At 37.5% G+C, this 17,921-nt stretch overlaps 1 protein-coding gene across 17 annotated transcripts in view; it reads left to right on the top strand.

Annotated features, from left to right (window-relative positions):
- Window positions 1-61: 61 nt before the first annotated feature.
- Window positions 62-17,921, top strand: part of SETD5 (SET domain containing 5) — an 84,993-nt gene continuing 67,133 nt past the window's right edge. For 7 of the 17 annotated variants that reach the window (XM_078075590.1, XM_036079777.2, XM_078075584.1 and 4 more), the window contains exon 1: window positions 63-381. The gene's annotated coding sequence lies outside the window, so the exon portion shown is untranslated. Of the gene's footprint in view, window positions 382-17,921 lie in introns of all 17 variants that reach the window. The other 10 variants (XM_078075618.1, XM_078075554.1, XM_078075571.1 and 7 more) reach the window with 3 other exon arrangements.

The following is a 17,921-nucleotide window of genomic DNA, read 5'->3' as shown; positions in this document are numbered from 1 at the left end:
CCTGGCGCCGGCGCTGGGAATCCCCGTGCGGTCAGTGGCGTTTCCGCTCGGGCAGCGGGCTGAGTGAGCTGCCGCCGCCGCCGCCGCCGCCGCCGGGGGAGGGGCGGCCGCCGCCCGCCTGCGCTGAGAGACTCACGCAGCCCCAGTCCCGCCAGTCCGCCAACACTGTAGTGCCGGCCCCCCCCTCCTTCCCTGGCCCTTCCCCCTCCCCGCCTTTGGCTCGCTCCGCCTTTCTGCCCCCCACCCCCACTTCACGGGCACGGGCCATTCCCGGCCAGGAAACGCCGTGGCGCCGCGTTGGGCCTAACTCGAGTCCTGCTGCCTCCCGGGAGTGCTGTGCGCCGCAGCCCGGGCCCAGGCCCCGGCAGCGCCTGGGACAAGGTAAGGGTCCGACAGAAAAGAGAGACCTATCCTCACGACCGGGCCCTGGGGAAGGGTCACCTCCTCCGTCTCCCCGCGCTCGCTCTCGGGACGTGGGCCTGGCCCTCCCCAGGCTTTTCACAGGAGGATGCTGTCCCTTCTCATCCCCCTCGCTGCCCCCCACACACCACTGCACCCCTCTTTCCCAGGGAGAGAGGCCCCCTTCGTAATCTAGTCGACCCCACTACCCTTTTCATGCCTTTCCTGGGTCAGGACGCTTCCCCTCCCCCACGCCTCTTCACCCCTTTTCCTGGGAACTGCCTACTCCACGTTTACCTTTTACTTGAGGATAGGCCTCTCCCTGCTCTCCTGTAAAAATGCACAGGCATACTTTTTCTCCCTCTCCCCTAACCCCCACCCCCACCCCCTTTCGCGCGGCCTTGTGACAACTCTGATCTCTGGCGGGGGGGGGCCTCGATCCCCCCCTCCATAATGTTCCTGGACGCCTTCAGTCTCGTTCTTGGGTCCCCATCTCAGATGATTGCTTCTTTTCCCACACTAAAGACGTTACCTTCGCCACCCCCACTTCACATTCTTGGGCTCTCAGTGGCGTATGCCCCAGTATCTGAGATAGCCTCATTGAATTTGTAGGGTTCGAGCTTGGAGTTGAGCCAGATTGTGTCGTTTTTCCTGCCTTGGGCGTGGAGAGCGATCATTTGAGAACGTCTTTAAAAGCAGAAAAATTTACCCTTTATGAATTCCCTTTCTCTCTGCGTGGAAGCCAGGGATGTGAGGTGAATGGTGGTAAGAAAAAGCCCTGGTTTTATAAGTAGGTGAATCGCGTGAGAGGGAAAGTTGAACTGTTGGGAAAGCCCCTTCTATGCTAATTTATTCTATAGAGCGCCTTTGCTGGTCTCACTTCGTAGGAATAACTGGTCTTTCCCTTGGATACTGATGCTGCAGCCAGCTCTGCTGGTCTGGGTCAGGGGTGCGTGGATGACCTGCATTTTCTGCTTTCTCATGTTACTTGTGCAATGTGTTCACCAGTAACTCATTTCTTACCCAGAGCTCAGGGTTCCATTGGGCTTTGTCTGTACTTTAGTTCATTTCTCCAGTTTTCTTCGTGGTCATAGTACTGAAAGAGTCCCCAGGTTCTCTGCTAAATTCCTTTATAACTTGACTAAACAAGTTGCTTTTAAATGACATATTTGTGATCAAGGTCATATTTACATTTTTTGTTGTTGTTGGGCAGATGTTACATAGCTATACTTTTGATTGGGGAGGATCCAGCTGAGTTGAGTGTTTAGAGATTTTCAGGAGAATGTTTGTGTATCTTATTTGGGAAAATTTCTTGATGGTTAATTTTATGTCATTAATGTTTTTAGGTCATTCTAAGAGAAAAGTTGTAAATGGTAATTTTAGATGTGTGGAATGTGGATGTGAGCTAGGAGTAAAGCAAGAATATTCACTTAATCAGAGGTTTCTGGGCCTCTTGGAGGACACAGGAAATTTTTTTTTTATTGGATTTCTTCCAGTTTTCTCAGGAGGGTCATTAGTTTTCTTCTATAGCCCCAAATTCTGGCCCGTTATGGGATTAGAGTCTTCAAGGGTTACTCACACTGTCATTATGTATAGAAAAATGAATTATGTCCTTTGATAAGACACAAGGCTCTGTCTCTAGCTGCAAATTTAAATTTGACTATAAAGAGAGTGTTTTGAAAATTGGCCTTTTAAAGATGAAAACTTAATCTTCACTCCTAAATCACTGGCTTAATTTAAAAATGGATATTTGGAATTTATTTGGTGAATTTTGATTTTTTTAGTAAAAGGTCTTGGTTTAAAACTAAAAGGGTGACCTTAGGATTGTTTATTTCTAAAAGCATAATTCCAGCCCTTCTGGCATGGAGCACTGGTTCAAAAAAAAGAAAAAAGAGTGTGTAAGGAGTGGGGGTGGGGTAAGGAGAAGGTTGTTCCTTTGGGTTGGATCACAGGGGTGAGTATACAAGGCAGCAGCAGCTGCTGGCTTTGGAGCTCTGGTTGCTACGTGAGAAGCTTGAGTAGTGCTGGCTGCTGTCTCCAGGGAAGGACAGCAGTGCAGCGTCCATTAATGCTGTTGGCTGCAGGGAGCTGCACTTAGGCGATGGCTGCTTCAGGACTAAGAAGAAACCTTGCTTTCCTGGGAATTTTGACTGCTGAGCTGGTTTGCATTTTATTGGTGGGGAGATGAGAGTTAGCAATTCATAACCTTCTACCCATTTAAGGATATCAGCATCTGGAAAATGGATCACAGTTAAAGACTCTTCTTGTTTGGTTTTTGTTTTTGGGGGGGCAGATTTTCAGTTTTTATCTGAGGATTTGTGCTTGGATAGGTCTGAAAGTTCTGTTAGAGTCTTAATTTTTCAATCCATTTAAAACCAAAGTAATAAGAATTTAAGGATCTTCCAGAGAACCAGAATGGGAAAAATCAGTTCTTTTTTCTGCAACTGACAGGTTTCCTCCATCTCTTTAATTATTGAATTAATTTTGATATTTTGTTGTTTGTTTGCCTCCTTCCTTCTCTCCAGTTTTTAGGCCACATTTACCTTATTGAATAGATGTTTTGCTAAACATATTACTACATTTGGAATTGTAAACTCTAAAAAGAACTCTTTTTGGAATGATTTCTAAATATAAATCTCAGAAGTATTTTCTTTATTTCTGTATTACTATAGACTTTTCTCGATTATATTATTTCTTTGGCGTTTGACCTATAAAATTGATTCATTATATATGTGTTGGGTGTAGTCTTGTAAGATCACAAGGATGTATGTTTCGCCATGATCCATTTGAAATAAAGGATGGACCAGAAGGAATATTCAGAAATCGAGTAAGTCTAGAGTACAGGATACTTGAAAAGATAGCCTGTGAGCCCCTTATGTGGTCTCCCCTTCCCCCACAACTCTTGCACATTAGGCAGATCTTTGATTAGGCAGAACAGTTTGTTGAATATGGAAGTACTTGAAGGAAAACCACCACCCAAATATACCACCACTTCCATAGTATCTAACAGATGTCAATGTGTTTTCTTCCCCCTACCCCTCCAAGACTTTTGCATCCTATTTTTTTCCCCCAGAATTTTGATATTTTCAGTTTCATGTAAATGTACTTAAATCCCACAATCATCTATAATGTGTAATCTGACTCTGGCATTTGTGGCAGGGAACCAAAAAGAATGGAAATGAGTTTTGTCATTCACAAATGTGGCTTGCATTGTTTCTCAGTGATACAAACAGACTAATGAAATAGAACCTTTAATGAATAATATTTTAGGTGGTTCTATTCTTATTAGTATTACATATAAAAGGTGCCATATCAAATAAAGATGGTTTCACTCATACTCGCTGTTTAACATAGCTTAGATATAAATGTAAATGTCTTTTAGTTTAAGTTATTACATAATATGAAAGTTACTGATAAAATAATTGCTTTTTCACTTGTATTTTCTATTGTTTGGAATCCTTTGATCTTGATGTAATCATTTTCTGAAAGATCATAGAGGCCCTTTTCATAGGATTTATTTAACCAGTATCCTTGAAAATTTTTGTATCTTCTGATCCTGTTTTGTGTCTAGGAACTTAAATACTTTCTGAACTTATTCTGGTCTTTCTAGTGGAGGGTTGACGTCTCATTTTTTGCTTTTGGACAGGAAAATAATATAGTGCAAAATGGAGATGTGCAGACAACCGCTCTTGCCTTATCCTCTTCGTGTTGAAATAACTTAATGAAACATGAGGCCATAGTTAACAACAATCATCGGATACATCTTATTATTGAAAATTGGATTATGATCTAGAATAAAATTTTCTTCCAATTTCTGGTTCAGCTGTGGTGATTTGTCAGCTCAGTGTGAAACTAAAAGGCTTAGCAGTGAATTTTACTTATCAGAAAACTTCCAGGTATTGAAAACTAAAACTTACTGATAGGGATATTTTCTTTAAGACAAAACTTACTTTGAACTCTGTAAAATGTGTAAGATAATGTATATTTAGTAATACAACTGGTAGTTATTTATAATTTGATTAAAAACATTCTCTCAGGAGTGCTTGGGTGGCTCAGTCGCTTAAGCTTCCCATTTGATTGATATCAGCTCAGGTCTGGATCTCAGGGTCGTGAGTTCAAGCCCCGCGTTCGCGTTGGGCTCCATGCTGGGTGTGGAATCTACTTGGGAAAAAACCCAGACGCAGTCCTTAGAAAATAAGTGTAACGCATCTGTGATAGACAAGAATTGGTACCATTCCTTACTGCCAAAAATTCCAAAATATGTGATGAAATGGCACTTTGAACCTTTCACTTGCTGTAGCAATTAATCTCTCTTGTGGTAAAGATTCAGAGAAATTCATGAAAGATAGAATACCATTTCTTTCATTTATCAATATATATTTTATTAAATCATTTAGAATCTTATGAAAAGTGTCCTATTGTATATTCAGTTCTAAATTGATATCCAGTAATGGGGGGGGGGGTTCCTGTTAGAAAGCATCACTTTAGAAAAAGCTCTTAACACTTTATGAAGGAAACCATGAGAGATGATAAAGAAACAATGACGCTAAATCTCAGCCTACTTTATAGGAACCTTCACTGAACAAGGAATATGTAATCCCATCCTGTCTCACTCAGTTTTTCCATCATATTGATTTTGTTTGCTGAATACCTCAGGGAGAGATGTAAGGGTCACATTAAGTATCTTTGATATAAACACAAGGAAAAGGAATTTTTTGCTTATTGGAATAGTATCTTCGTATTGTTAAAACACTAAGACTATTAGCGAGTTTTGCTTTATGTATATGAGTGTTGGTTTGGTCTGACCTCTTTCTCTTCTGTGCTTTTCTGTCTTCCTTGTAGTCTGAGAATTTTCGGAGTTTAGATGGCAAATTGAAGTAGTAAGAATCATTTCCTTAGCTATGTTGGTTATGTATATACACCGACCTGGGGATACTCTTTGGCCTGTGTTATGAATCATAAAATAAGCAGTGGATATAGGAATTTGTAAGACTTTGTTTCTGTCTGGGGATTCAAGTTTTTGATGTGCTACCTGATCAAGGGAGAATGACGAATTCCTTGCTGCTCTATTTGAAAAATAGATGGAAGCATGGGAGGAGCCTGAGACTTCTGCAGCAGGATTTGGTCTTAGTAGAAAAGGAAGATTTTTGTTTCAAATTGCCAGCTGCTTATGTCAGACTGACTCCCTTATTATGCTTTTAGTTGGCCTGTCAATATGGCCAAACAGCTAGATAAGTGCGGGGCAGGACAAAGGGCTCTTTACACAGCGGGGAGGCAGTGTTGCTGGGGGAGGGGCAAGAGGTAGGAAAGGCAGGAGGAGGAGGTTCTTTTCCCTGGGAGATTATTCAGTTTGGCATACAATTAAAGAAATCATTTATAGTTCCCACTCGAGCATTGAATTTGTGCCAACTATATACTCTTAACCCCAAATTTAGTATATCCCTGAATATAATAGGGTAGGGACCCATTGCCTCCTCCAAAGAAAAATAAAAAACTAAAGCTTTGTATAGGTTAAAAGAAAACAAATCCTATGCCCTCCACCCTCCTAAATACAAGTCACCTCCTGAGGAAACCAGTTCTAGAGCATCTGACAGCTGAATTCTCATTAAGAAATGGAAAAGAATATTTTATCTGAATAAAACTTTTATGTTTCAATATATATATTATTTAGATTGGAATTAGGCCAGAATAGGTAGAATAATTTGTTTAGCTTTGTGAAAGAGTTGCATACTGTTAGCTCCAATTTTATTTTGTTTTATTTTTTAAGATTTTGTTTATTTTAAGTTATCTCTACACCCAGTGTGGGGCTTGAACTCACAATCCCAAGATCAAGAGTCACATGCTCTACCTACAAGCCAGCCAGGTGCCCCTGTTAGCTCCAGTTTTAGACCAGTAATATGGAGAACACCCTGCAGGATATGTGTGTTGGATTGCCATCATATAAAATGCTAACTGAAAAAAGGCTACTTACTTGTCTCATCCCTACTTTCTGGAGAACCTGATATTCCCTGGAAATTACTCCCAAGGTGCCCTCCCCCCTTTTTAGGTTAGGCACAACCTAGTTTGATACATTTGTAGGCAGCTCCCAGCAGAAAGTGGGGTGGTTGCATCTAGCTTATTAGAATAATATGAATCATGGAGTTGGAAGAGATTTGTCAGTTACCTGGCCCTTTAAGCAAAATCACAATGAAATATTTCAAAGTTTGGCCCATTTTTGAAGTTTTTGTTAAAATGTTAAACCAGTCAGTGTCCTAAATGGTATTTTTAGTTAGTTTTATTTATTTATTTATTTTAAGATTTTATTTTTAAGTAATCTCTGCACCCATGGTGGGGCTGGAACCCACAACCCTGAGATCAAGAGTGCATGCTCCACTGACTGAGCCATCCAGGTGCCCCTATTTTTAGTTACTTTTAAAATAAAAGTCAAGGGGCGCCTGGGTGGCTCAGTCGTTAGGCGTCTGCCTTTGCCTCAGGTCATGATCCCAGGGTCCTGGGATCGAGCCCCGCATCGCATCGGGCTCCCTGCTCAGTGGGAAGTCTGCTTCTCCCTCTCCCACTCCCCCTCCTTGTGTTCCTCTCTCGCTGTCTCTCTCTCTCTCTGTCAAATAAATAAATAAAATCTTTAAAATAAAATAAATGTCAAAAAGTACATGTATGCCAGTTCTTTTAAAAAAATATGTATAAAAGAATTGCATTCACATTACAAATTAAATAGCAGTTATTTGGATTAAAAAAGATTCTTTTATAAAGAAGTATATGCTAAGGTTCTTTTAAATGCTTAATATACTTTAAGAGAATTTGATTTTTGGAGATAATTGGTTTGAACTCAGTTTTCCAAGAGTATATCTGTTAACTTGCATTGAGGTACCACCTGTATTACAATGTTAAAGCTTTGCCTTCTATCCAAACTGTGCAGGAGATGGTAAAGGGAACTGGAATGCTAACTTTTGCTCATGGTTTTGGACCTTCTGACTCTTAGCAAAGAAGAGATGTTTTAACTTAGTAGAATAACTAGAAAAAATGGTCTTTAATGCACATTTTAATATTAAGCAAACCTGATCGTTTTGTGTCATTTCCCTCTGTAAAAGAAAGATACATGTATTACCCACTTATCATTATATTGTTATGTGTAATGGTTTTTGCAATAATGATATAATGTTTTGACCTGAAAAGGGAAATTTGAGAGACTAATTATTATTGCCATTAGTTAGACGGTTTTTTTATTAGTGAAATAGCAACAACATGAAGTTCAGTGAGCTATATTTTATATTACCATAAAAATTTAGGGTACTCATTTCTTCTCTTTATAATTCGCTCACGTGGATTATTTCCATAGATTTGTGGCACTAAAATAGAAGCCATCTAGTTCAAAACCTGGCCTCCATTCCACATCGTTTTCTCTACATGCACAACATTGCTAGCATTAGAGTAAACATCCTTTCACACACATGTGCATGTACACACACACTCCTCTTCCCAAATAACTAGAAATCTCTTCATCTTGGGTTCTTCTGCTACTATTACCTGAATCTTGCCAGAGGCCCTAAAAGGTTTGGGATGGGGGGAGGGGCAAATTTTGATCCCAGAGGTTTTGATAACTGCTTTGGTTCCCGAAACAGCTAATCTGAGTTCCAGTGAGACCTCACCAGCAGTAGACGAGAATGGAGGTGAAACACACCACTGTACCTCATCTTGCCTGTGCAGCTGCTCCACCTTATTTCCTGCTATTATTATCCCACAACGGCTCTCCCCAGCAAAAAAGAAACTAGGACAAAGAGGGAAAATTGTATGGGCTCATAGGATTTCTTATTATGGTTAGGTTGTGGCTTTGTTTATATGTATTTAAATACAAAGTTAATTTGTCTTTAAGTCAGTAGTGAAAGAGATTTTATAACTTCAGTATCTTCCACTTAATAAACCATTTCAGATTCTTAGCCTTACAGAGGAAAAAAAAATGTTTTTAAGCATACTTAATTTTCATTGGCTGTTCACACAATCATTATTACCACCAGATGCCACCTCGAGTATTAACTTGAAGAAAGGGAGAAATCTCTTCTGTGGATAATGTTTGCAGTTTTATTGGGAATTACTTATTTGTGTTAACATAGACCTATGACTAAAATAAGGTTAAAAAGTTAAACCTTTCCCTTTACCTTAGTGGAGGTGAAATTAATTGGTTGCATACAAATTTTTCATCCTTCAGGTTCTTTCTTCAAGCTGCATACTTTATTTTCTTCAAGCCTTCTCTTTCCCATATCACCACCCCAAACAAGAAATTTTATTTTTATCATTTATATTGTCTTCTGATGCTATTTTCTTCTCCCCACTCCTGAAATATGAAGAGTCAAATAAAACCCAGTAATCTAATAAGTTGTGTGTACTGCTGAGTATAGTAAGGGATTATTTCATAACTCTTAGAAATTATGATCTGGTTAGGATGTTCTCGTATCATGTTAGCATATTTTGTAATGTTAACATGGTGTAACATATGTCCATATGGATCTCATTGTTTGATATTTGCACCCATTGTTTGTCATTTTGTAGGAGGTTGTTGTGGTCGTGTTCCCCCTCCCCCTTCTGGTCTCCATGGTTTTTTATTCCTGCCCTCTTACGATCTTTGGCCTATGTTCGAAAATTCTATTTCTTTCTGCCAACCTCAGTGCATGCCACAACACATACAATTTGTACTCTCATATCTTTGTGAAGGAGGATGGTTTCTAGTTAATAAGCAACTGTTAGGGCATTCCCAGTATCCAAGGAAGGTTTTAAATGGAAGGACCTGTTGGCAATTAGACTGCCTCTGCATTTATGTTACATTTTCCTTTATTATAGGCTGTTGAGAGTTGACTTGTTTTGTATGAGAAACCAGACAGAAAGGGAAGAGGTTACTTAAAAAATAAATGTTTATTATGATAAAGTTTGGGTTAGAATCTAAAGGGCACTTTTTAAAACTTTATTTTAGTTCTAAAGACAAAAGAGTTTAATTTCCTAAAATAGAACAAAGAAAAAAGGGCTTTCAGGGCAGTATGATTGATTGCATGCCGAATGTAGCATTAGATTGTTGTATGAATGCATACATTTTTATTTTCTCAGTGTCTATGGTGCAAATTACTGTAGCCATACAAATTAAATGTCTTTATGCCCACAGCCTGAAAACTATTAAGTGAAATGACAAATAAATAAATAACAGGAAGGTCTGAGGAAAATGTAGAAGCAAGTCCAAATTTTTGAAGTCTCTTTTTAATTATTTTTGTTCTCGCTGGACATACTTAGTTTTATTTATGGCAATTAGAACTTTAACGTCATAGCCTAGTAATAGAACAAAATAAGGGTAGGTTGACATGGTGTCAGTGCATGTTTTAGAATGAGACTAAAATTGTTTCATATTGTTACATATTTTCATATTTAGGCTATTTTTATTGAAAAAGTTTACCCAATATTTGAAAACCTATGAATGGCATAAAGTACAGGTTAAATGGGTAGTCATATTATTGGTGGCTCATTATATAAGCAATAGTAAAACCAGATATTTACTAAAAATCCCCAAAAGAAAATTAGGCTAGCATCATTTATGGAGCTTTGAATTTACTGTAGCCAAACTACTTAGAACAAAACAAGTAGGTAATAATGCCAACCCCAAGGCTCTTACTTTGGAGCCTCGGCTGGTTGACCTGACCCAGATGTTTTTACCTCTTCCTAACTTAACTCCTAGGTCACTAAGATTTGAAGTGTTACTGGGAATAAGGTATCTGTTCATCAACTGAGTAGAAGTCTTAGCCGGCCATGTGGAGGCCCATGGGAAGACCTGTATTTTAAGAGAAGCAAAGCTCTTGAGTAAGTGTAACTTTTCCCTCCATAGTTTGTCATGAATAGTTGGTATGAAAAGGAATGGCTTGAAGCTTGTAGAATAAACTGAGCAACAAGAAGAGACACAGACATCCCACTTTATGAAGTAACTATGTGCCAGGTAAGAAAGAGGGAAAAAAATTTTATAGACTACTTTGGTTTTCTGAACTTTATAATATTAGGAATGTGTTTCTTTGGAAAATCATTACTCAGAAGACTGAGTTGAGTATCTTTTGTGAAAATAGTAAAAAAATAAATTTAAACTTTTATAGATAGAGTGTATGTCTCGATTTCCCTGTCACAGTCCTGGTTTATGCCTACCACATAATTAGTAATAGCCCCCCTTTCACTCTCAAAAATGTCCCAGTTTGGACCATAAATTATATGCTTGCCCTAATTATAGAGGATCATGGAACTTTTCTTGACTACATAGCAACCCAATTTTCTTTTATATAGCTCTTTGATTCTCCTCTCTGCTAGCATTTATCTGTTGGCCTGTCTGAACCCCTGTTTCTACCTGAGCAGTTCTTGGAACACCTTTCTTTTCCTTTTAGTTGTTGGTGAGAGAGGGGATATATACAGATTTGATAATTACAAATACAATAAAATAGAGGGAAAAGAAAAATGGATTCCTTTTGGCTTTTATTTAAACCATTCCATTTGGGGGTGCCTGGGTGGCTCAATCGGTTAAGCATCTGCCTTCGGCTCAGGTCGTGATCTCAGGGTCCTGGGATCAAGCCCCACGTTGGGCTCCCTGCTCAGTGGGGACTCTGTTCTCCCTCTGCTCCTCCCCCCCCCCCAGCTTGTAGGCTCTCACGCTCTCTCTCTCCCCCCTCTCAAATGAATAAATCTTTTTTTTTTTTAAGATTTTTTAATTTTTATTTATTTGACAGAGAAACAGCAAGAGAGGGAACACAAGCAGGGGGAGAGGGAGAAGCAGGCTTCCCACGGAGCAGGGATCTCGATGCGGGGCTTGATCTCAGGACCCTGGGATCATGACCTGAGCCAAAGGCAGACGCTTAATGACTGAGCCACCCAGGCGCCCCTCAAATGAATAAATAAATCTTTTAAAAAAATAAATCATTCCATTTGATCAGGATAAGGTCTGTACATTGCATTGGTTTGATAAATTTGTCTTTCTAGTTCATAGATTCTCTTTCTTTTTTATATGTAATATACTTGTTAAATTTACCATTGTGTAAAGAGTTCCTACTCTTTGGATGTTGGAGGTTGCATCTCCATGGTGTCATTTAACATGTTCTAATAGATGACCACCCCATCCATATTTCATGTAAATTAGTTATTAGATGGATTGTAAGTATACTTTATAATAGTACTGTGTACTTCCATTAAGAGTTACATAACATAGGGACACCTGGGTGGCTCAGTTAGTTAAGTGTCAACTCTTGATTTGGGCTCAGGTCATGATCTCTCAGTGTCCTGGGATTGAGCCGGGTGCATCGGGCTCTGAGCTCAGCAGGGAGTCAGCTCGAGGATTCTCTCTTCTCTCTTCTCTCTTCCTGCTCAAGTGCGCTCGCTCTCAAATTCTCCCTCTGGCAGTCTCTTTGCTCTTTCTCTCTCAAATAAATCTTTTTTTAAAAAAGTTACATAATATCTACCTATGTGATGTTAAGCTGCTGTTGGTATTCATCACGTGGTTCAGCCATTCTTAAACTTTATGCTCCTAAATACTGAAAGCCCCAAAGAGATTCAAGGATTATATCGAGATTTACCAGATTAGAAATTGAAACAGAAAAATTTTTAATTATCAACTAATTTTAAAATAATGGTAACAAATCCTGCTAAAATAAATGACATTACTTTTATGAAAAAACAAAAAAAGAATATATTTCCAAAATTTTTAAAAAGTGGCATTGTTTTACATCTTTGCAAATCTCTTCAGTTTCTGACTTAATAGAAGACAGCTGCTTTCTCACAGCTGCTTCTGCATTTAATTTGTTGTGATAAGTTGTTTTGGTTGAAGACTGAAGAAAAGCTGGCCTCACATTGATAAGTAATTGAAAAGACAAAGACTGCACATACCCCTGAAAGAATCTTGGGAACTTCAGCAGTTCTCAAACCACACGTTGAGAACAATGGGCCTAGATCCATTATTTCCTTTATGGTTGCAAAGTGGTGATATTTTATCACTACCTCATTTATTTTCTCTAGTACTCGCTCTTGTATATTTGGTTATCCTATGGTACATTTTGAATGCAAAAGGCAAGATCAGTGTTTGTTTTTTCCCCCTTAACAGTTTTCAAAATAATGGGTTGGTAACCTAGCAGCCTCCATAGGTGATCAGTGAAGTGTTATTATTGTGTACTTATGGTCTGAAATATGTTTGATATGTTTCAGTCCCTTGCAGTTATTATTTTTGACATTCAAATTGTCCCACATTTGGCTGTTGTCTTTTAAGCTCTTTTTACTCATTCTCAATTGTTTCCTGGCTTATTTTTGTGATTGGTTCCCTTCTAGTATGACAGGATGTTCCAGGATCATTTTGTACATTTCCTGCCCAAACCTGGAATTACTCATTTCTGCAACACACTGGTTTCTTTTGGGGGGAATGGTACCTAGAGACCACGGTGTGGGTGCTAGGAGTGTTCATTGCTCTTGGGTTGGTCCTTGTTGCTAGATCTTTTCAATGAACAGGACCAGTTGTTGGTATTTGGTAACTTTTATTTGGAATTCAATACTACATAATTTTTTATATAAGTCTAACTTCTTTTCCCCATTCCCCAAATCCCAGTTTCCACTAACACCAGTGCCATTACTCTTTGCTTTGTCCCACATTGCACACAAAACAGTTTTAGAACACTCAAACAATATGATCACTAGAAAGTGAGTTTGTTTATATATACCCTTTTTTTTTTTTTTTTTTAGGATATATCCCTCTAATATACCATCAAATGTTTTAAAGTCACTTGGAATAATTTTTTTCTAGGTGGCTATGCCACCAACTTGATACACAATGAGGTTAGTTTGTTTCAACTAAATCTCAGATTTTTCAGGGATTACTTTTGTTTTATTATTACATAAAATAGCATTACTAAGTGAAGTGTACAAATCTGCATGTAGTCAGGGAAATCTGGCTTACAGTCTTTTCCACCCTGTTCTCTTCCTGTCCCTATATGTAAGACTTGACAGATTCATCGTGAATATTTAAAGTGATTTTGTCATAGTATTTCTATTATAACACAAAAATCATTTAATTTACTAAACCTATATGCTTCTAGATTTTTCAGTAACTAATAATTATTTTTAGTCCATGGAAGAGGATCGTGGACTTTTCTGTTCCTCTAGGAACCAGAATTTCTTGCCTTAATATATATAATTCAAGATAAGAAACTTCCTTTCTCTAGTAAAAATGATCTCTCTTGAAATGCTAGATCATTTTCCATTTGTCTCTGATGATTTCGAGTACTTAAACCTGGCTACCGCTTGGGACACTGGTGCTACTTGTAGTAGAAAGCTAATCAGTTAACATTCTTTGAATGGTTCCCTCTTAGACCTGAAAATATATAGTATCTTAGAAAGGATGTTATCTACTCTTTAACGTTGTCATTTAAAATTCAAATTATTTGATTTTATAAGTCTTAAATATTAAATCTTTTAAAATCATAAACCTGTTGAATGTGAACTCTATTTTATCCTTTTGAACTATAATACCTAAAAGAAGTAACATTATCATATTTCAGCAATGTGTGTCACATTATAATATACTTATAGGCTAAAAAATACTAAATCAGGATATGTCAAATGGTGAAGCAATAGTGATTAAAAGTATGAAGGTTCTAAAATTGGATAGACCAAGGTTCAGAATCTGGTTTGCTGTTTTCTTGCTTTTAGCCTTGGACAAGATTCTTAACTTTGCTGTTTTCTTGCTTTTAGCCTTGGACAAGATTCTTAACTTGGTGAGTTTCTCTGGCTAAATAGGAGTAGTACATTACTCATAAAGTTGTTGTGGGCATTTCATGAGCTAATGCATGTAAAGTGATTGAAGAAACCATGGTTTGTATAAAATAAGCATCCAATAAATGTTAGCTTTTATTTTGGGAGTTGTTATTGTTATGAATATTTGATCGATTCTGTAAACTTTATCTTCACCTTGGGATAAGCAATGGTTTCATGCTGTAATAGAGCACCTAATTTTCATGATTCCATTGGTTATATGCAAAGAATTAACTGTTTAGCAAAGGAATAATTGGTGTGCAGCTGAAATTTGTTTGAGGCTTCTGACTTGACAAACGTACTGGTATTTATAATATAAATATCACATAAAGAAATTTATACTAGAAAAGGGAGCTTTAAAGAAACAAAGGTTTTTAGGATCCAAGGTCCTTTTCAGACATTAGTAGATACTGTTTTGTTTGAAGTGGCTTTAGTGGCACATATGCTGACCAGAGTTAAAGGAATTTTTTACCTTTAGAATTTCAAGATACATCTTACCTTTTCAGATAAAGCTGTGTACCAGCAGATTGCTCATAAATTCTGCTGTTTAGGATTGTGTATGTTGTGTTTTTAATCTTTATTGAGATATAATCAAATAAAATTGTACTATATTGTATACAACATGATGATTTGATACACATAATTCTACATTGTGAGAGGATTCCAACAGTTGAGTTAATTAACACATTGATCCCTCACATATGTACCCCCCCTTTTTGGGGGGCGGTGAGAAACTTTAAGTTTTGATCTCAGCAAATTTCAACTTTGCAATATAGTACTATCAACTGTGGTCACTGTTTGACTACATTATCTAATATCTATATTAGATGCTCAGACCTTATTCATCTCTATAACTGGAAGTTTGTACCCTTTTACCAATCTCTCCCCATTTCTCCTACACCCCAGTCTGACACTCACCATTCTACTCTGATTCAATGAGTTCAATTTCTTCTTCTTCTTCTTTTTTTTTTTTTTTTTTTTAACAAATCCACATGTAAGTGATGCTATGCAGTATTTTTCTTTCTCTGTCTGGCTTATTTCACGAAGCATAATGCTCCCCGGGTTTTTTCATGTCGTCACAAATAACAGGATTTCCTTCTTTTTTATGGCTGAATAATATTCCACTGTAGGTAAATAGATAAGTATCATATTTTTTAATTCATTCATCCTTTGACAGACCCTTAGGTTTTTTCCATACCGTGGCTTTTGTGAATAATGCTGCTGTGAACATGGGAGCACAGGTATCTCTTTAAGATAGTGATTTTGTTTCCTTTGGCTGTATTCCCAGAAGTGGGATTGCTGGATCATATGGTAGTTCTATTTTTAATTTCTTGAGGAACCTCCATACTATTTTCCATAATGACTGTACCAGCTTACATTCCCACCGACAGTGTACAAGGGTTCCTTTTTTCCTGCATCCTCACCAGCTTTTGTTATCTCTTGTTTGATAATAGCCATCCTAAAAGGTGTGAGGTGATATCTCATGGTTTTGAATTGCATTTCCTTGATGATAAGTGATGTTGAGCACCTTTTCAAGGAGCTGTTGGCCATTTTTAGGTTGTATTTGGGAAAATGTCTATTCAGGTCCTTTGCCCATTTTTTAATTGGGTTTAGTTGATTGGTTGGTTTTTTTGTGCTATTGAGTTGTAAAGATTTTGGGCAGGGGGAGTTGTGTGAGTTTCTTATGTATTTTTGTTATCAACCCCTTATCAGATATGTGGTTTGCAAATATTTTCTCTCATTCCATAGGTTGCCTTCTTATTTTGTTGATGGTTTTCTTTTCCGTGCAGAAGGTTTTAGTTTGATGTAATCCTACTTGTTAATTTTTTATTTTGTTGCCCTTGTTTTCAGTGTCGAATCCCAAAATCATTGACGAGATCAATGACAAGAATCCTGCGCTCTGTGTTTTCTTCTAGGAGTTATACAGTTTTAGATCTTAGATTCAAGTTTAATGCATTTTGAGTTGATTTCTGTGTATGGTATAGGATAGGGGTCTAGTTTCATTCTTTTGCATATGGATTTTCAGTTTTCCCACCGCCACTTATTGAAGAAACTGTGCTTTCCCCATTGTATATTCTCGGTGCCTTTGTTGAAAATTAGTTGCCTATATATATGGACTTATTTCTGGGCTCTCATTTCTGTTCCATTGATGAATGTGTCTGCTTTTATGCCAATACCGTACTTCTTGATAACTACAACTTTGTCATGTAGTTTCAAGTCCAGAATTATGCTGCCTTCAGCTTTGTTCTTTTTCAAGACTGTTTTGGCTATTCAGAGTCTTTTGTGGTTCCATAGAAGGAATTTCGGGATTTTTTTTTTTTCTATTACTGTGAAAAATGCCATTGGAATTTTGAAAGGTATTGCATTGAATCTGTAGATCACTTTGGATAGTATGGACATTTTAAAAGTATTGATTCTTCCAATCTATGAGCATGGACTATCTTTCCATTCATTTGTGTCTTCAGTTTCTTTCATCAGTGTTTTATAGTTTTCATTATACAGATCTTTTACTTCGGTGGTTAAATTTATTGCTAAATAAATTAATTAATTAATTTGATGCTATTGCAATTGGGATTGTTTTCCTAGTTTCTCTTTCCTGTAGTTTGTTAGTGCATAGAACAACTGATCTTTGTACTGATTTTGTATCCTGCAGCTTGTTTATTGTTTATACGTTTACAGCTGTTATTTATTTATTAACAGCTTTTTGGTGGAATCTTAAGGGTGTTCTAGATAGGATACCATGTCATCTGCAAACAGACAATTTTACTTCTTTTTTTATTTGGATGCCTTTTATTTCTTTTTCTTGTCTAATTACTCTGGTTAGGACTTCCCAGTGCTATTTTAAATAAAAGTGACAAGAGTGGACATCTTTGTCTTGTTCCTGATCTTAAAGGAAAAGCTTTCAGCTTTTCACTGTTGACTATGGTGTTAGCTGCGGGCTTGTCCTGTATGGCCTTCATTATGTTGAGGTACATTTCATCTGCACCTAATTTGTTGAGAGTTCTTTTTATCATGAAAGGATATTAAATGTCAAGTGCATCTATAGAAATGATTATATTATTTTTATTCTTCACTTTGTTGATGTGGTGTATCACATTTATTGATTTGGATAGTTGAACCATCCTGGTATCCCAGAAATAAATCTTAATCATGGTGTATAATCCTTTAATGTACTGTTGAATTCAGTTTGTGAATATTCTGTTGAGGATTTTTGCATCTGTGTTCATCAGGGATATTGGCTTGTGGTGTTCTTGCTTTGGTATCGGGATAATGCTAGCCTCGCAAATGAGTTTGAAAGTGTTCCTTTCAAAAAACACCAAAAAGTGTTTTTTAAATATTTCAGGATTAGAGTGATTGAGGAGTGCCAAAATGAATTCAGATTGGCTGACAATATTTTAAGATAGAGAGAGGAATGGGAGTTCTAGGAAAGGACAAAATGATGGGCTAAAGTTATTTTCTTCCTTCCCCCCGAAAACAAAACAGGAACTAAAATGCACACGTTTTCTTTTTTAAAAGAATCTACCTTTCAGAGATACATGCTGAAATATAGATGAAATGATACATTGCTGGTGTTTGCTTTAGAATGGAGGAGAGGTAATAGATGAAACAAGATTAAGAGTTGGTAATTATTGAAACAGTGATGAATAAAGGATGTTATTTATAAAACTTTACTTTTATACTTGTTTGAAATTTTTCACAATAAAATCTTTTAAAGTTTAAAA

The sequence above is a fragment of the Halichoerus grypus genome, chromosome 1 (assembly GCF_964656455.1).
Source record: "Halichoerus grypus chromosome 1, mHalGry1.hap1.1, whole genome shotgun sequence".
NCBI lineage: Eukaryota > Metazoa > Chordata > Mammalia > Carnivora > Phocidae > Halichoerus > Halichoerus grypus.
This window is presented reverse-complemented; position numbering and strand designations above follow the sequence as displayed.